Source organism: Gavialis gangeticus, unplaced genomic scaffold, assembly GCF_001723915.1.
Source record: "Gavialis gangeticus isolate Ggan-Ray unplaced genomic scaffold, GavGan_comp1, whole genome shotgun sequence".
Classification (NCBI taxonomy): Eukaryota; Metazoa; Chordata; order Crocodylia; family Gavialidae; genus Gavialis; species Gavialis gangeticus.
The window spans coordinates 5559487-5563044 of record NW_017729011.1 but is presented as its reverse complement, the minus strand read 5'-3'; the positions used below and the strand labels follow the sequence as shown (position 1 = coordinate 5563044).

General features: G+C 49.7%; 1 protein-coding gene across 2 annotated transcripts in view; it reads left to right on the top strand.

Moving 5' to 3' along the window:
- FBXW5 (F-box and WD repeat domain containing 5) overlaps positions 1–3558 on the top strand; it is a 33598-nt gene that overhangs the window by 17529 nt on the left and 12511 nt on the right. The gene's annotated exons all lie outside the window — the stretch shown is intronic.

Here is a 3558-nt window from a genome sequence, read left to right as displayed (position 1 = left end):
GGGGGGGGGGGGGGGCATGTCACAGGGTCTGATTGATACAGCATGGTGCACATTGTGATGAGCTGGGAGTTTTTGGTGTGAATACAGTCTCCAGGAACATCCTTGAAGGGAGAGATCAAAAACCATTCCTCTCCAGAATGCTGGAGTAGTTTCCCAGAACTGCCATGTAGGCTGATCCATCTTGGGTTAGAGTAGTCCTTGGGTGTCACTGTATTACGTACAAGACCTGTATGTACCTGGGACTTGGGTCATTATAAGCAGAGCTCCCTCTCCAGTGAGAGTGTGTTTTGAACTGAACAGGCTTTTGGAAGTTAGCAAGTTTGTGCTGAAAATAATTAGCCACAGTTTTTGTTGTGTTTGTTTGTTAACTTGGGCTCCTAAATCCACTTGGCCTGGGCTTCTGCAAGACCAGGGACCTGCAACTCTTAACTTCCTTTTGCAAGTGCTCCTCAGTCTCTTTTAACAACAGATAATTTGACTGTAGATAGCCAGAGGGTCCCTCTGAAATGGGAAAACACCCTATGTCTATAAAGTGCGTCCGGGGAGAAGACTTTAAAAACTCCTTCTGCTCTGTCCTGGAGGGCTGCCACATGTGGCAGTTCTGTGCCACTTGGATAGGCTTTAAGGGTCAAAAATAAAACTAGTTGGAGCCTTTGTTTATCCCTATTAAACTGCAGGTTTCTGAACTGCTGGGTCTTAACTGCTCCTGGGGTATGTGTCCAGAAGATCAATTTCCATACTTGCTGCTTGTCCCTAGCTACACAAGTTCACTTAATGCCCCTGCCCCGGTACTCAGGGTTTAATTTGTCACTAGCAGAAGTGACTTCCTCATGAAGGAAGGAGTCCTGCCCACTCCTGGCTCCAAATACATGGGCACTTTCCTTCTTGAGTAGGGCAAGTCCAGCTGTATGTTGGTCTGTAACAACATCCCTGCTAACCTGACCCCCTTAATTATTTTTAAGTCTTTTGGGTATTGTGAGGGCTGCTCCTGCACTGGGTTTAGCACACAGTATCCCAGCCTGCTCTGGCTCTGGGCTCCCTGTGCATGGACTGTAACCAAGCCAGCCATCAATGGTTGATGTTTGTACAAGTTTTGCTCCTCGCTACAGCACTGAATAAATATTCTGCTTAGTCCTGTCTCTGCGGAGTGAGTCTGTCTGCAGCACACACTGGCTTTGTCTTACTATGGAAGCAGAGCCAGAATAGCAATGCTGACTCCACCTCATCGACACAGGACAGAGAGGCCATTTTTGGATACTGAAGGTAACTGAGCTAAACAGAAGTCACCACAAGAGGCTGCAGTTAGCTCTGGCTTCTCTGATATTTTACTCCTGTGACTAGAGTGAGAAGTCCTGAACTTTGATCTTGGCTCTGCTGCATGGGGAAGCAGTAGCTGGAAGGGCTTGAGCACAGGCTAGGAATCAGCTGTGCTTTGGTAGCAGCTGAGCCACAGTTATGGGGTTTTTTTGTTTTGTTTGTTTTTTTAATGTGGTCTTTGGGTAAGTCATGTTCCCATTTGCAAAGAGGGAGCCAGTAGCTGGGCATGTCTTCTGGGGCAGTTTCTTCTGAAAAGGACACAAGAGTGAGGGGCAGATGGGACAGCTGCCATATCTTAATTGCTGATATTGACTCTTCTCATCCCTCCCCACCCCACCCCACACACCTGAAACAAGATGCAGTTCAAGGCAGGGAAACTTCTGAGTGGCTGTGTCTTGACAAGTCCTCTCCATGCAGGCTCCACTAGGTGCTAGTGCAAGGCAACTGAGTAAGCCATGTAAGCATAAGTGGCCGGCCAGCCTCCCACAAGAGCAGTACAAGCCCTTAGTGCTGCTTGAGCACAGCAGATGTGCCTGGGCCATTTCTGCCCAGTCCTTTTCTAGCTGGTTCTGCATATTCTCCAATGTTACTGTGCAAATGCTTCTATGCGACACCGCAGACTGGTTTCCTTACTGTTTTTATTAATGGTCTCAGTTAGACAATGGGGTGGGGGAACCCGGTTCACAATAACAGTCAAGATATTTGCTGCAATCAAATGGGCTAAGAGAATCTTATTCCTTGTCACAAGTACTAGTGGTCTAGGAAAGCTGATAACCATTCATCTATTACCCTGCAGAGCTGAGATTCACTGAAAGGTGCCCAATTAGCTCCATAAAGCTAAATATATTGCTACAAATGCAAAACCACTCAAATTCCAGTGCTGTTGTCTAGGTGTAGAGTGCAGCATTAAACCAGCTAAACTAGGGTTACAGGGTGAGGCTCAGGAACAAGTCTGTATATGAGGACTTCAGGAGAGAGAGAATGCCCGGGCTCACAGGTGTGAAGAGTGATGTTCTGACTAACATAGGGGCACTTCTCAACATAGTGGGAAATGCTTGCTGTGGGCAGTGTTGCTGCTCCCCTGGAACATTTCTGTCTCCAATCAGTCTTTGAAGGCAGAGACCCTCTAACCTTCCTGGAATGAGCCAAGGTGATTTTTCTAGTCGAGGCACTCCCCATGCCCTGACTGTTACACCCGCAATGGGAACGTGGTTCTATGCTGCAATTGAAGGCAAATGCCAAAACTTAATCTACATTAAAAGCAGCCTCTACAGAAGAAGTTTGGCCTGAGTTCCTTCAAAAGACTGGGATTCTCCAAACTAGACACCTACATAGATAAGGCTGATTTTATATAATGTATATTCCTAACTTAGAGCACCCCAGCCCTTATGAAGGAACAACTCAGGCCAAGGTTCTGCTGTTTGTATAGATCTCTATTCGGCTCCCATTGCAGTCAGTAGGCGTTCAGCATTCACAACATCTAACCACTAGACCTGTGCAAAGCAGCAAGTATTCGCTTCAGATTCGGCCAATTTGGAGGACAGCGATTCGATCTGGAGATTCGAATCACTGTCCTGATTCAATTTGGCTGAATCAGATCCGAAAGATTTGGTGCTGCTTTGGAGATTCAGCCATAAACTACACAGGCGACCAACACGGCTGCCTCCAGCTGGTAAGTCTGTTGGGGGGGGGGGCAGGGACAAGCTGCCCAGCCAGAGTGGGGGGGCATAGGATGTGGGCGTGGCAGCACTGGAAGCAGGGCCTCTGCCCTGCTGCCACTTGCTCAGCTGATGTGGAGGGGGAGGGGAGTGTGATGCACAGCTCACTGTGGGCACCCCTGCTCACAGTGCTGCCATGCCCACCCATACCAGCTGGCAACCAGCAGCAGGGTATAGCGCTGATGCGGACACAGCAGTGGGGACCACGCTCTGCTGCCACTCTCCCCCTTCCACCCAGAGCGAGCTGCGCCTGCATCATGGCCTCCATGCTGGCTGAGCAAGCAGCAGCAAGGCAGAGTCCTTGCTCCCAGCGCTGCTGCACCCGCATCAGCACTAGGACCAGGGACTCTGCACTGTCATCACTTCCCAGCCAGTGTGGAAGGCAGGTCCTGCTGCTGCTTACCACCTGGCACGAAGCAGCACAGGATGTGGGCGCAGCAGCGTTGGGAGTGGGGGCTATGCCCTGCTGCTGCTTGCCTCCTGTGATGCTGCCTCCTGGAGCGAGCCATGCCCGCATCTTGCT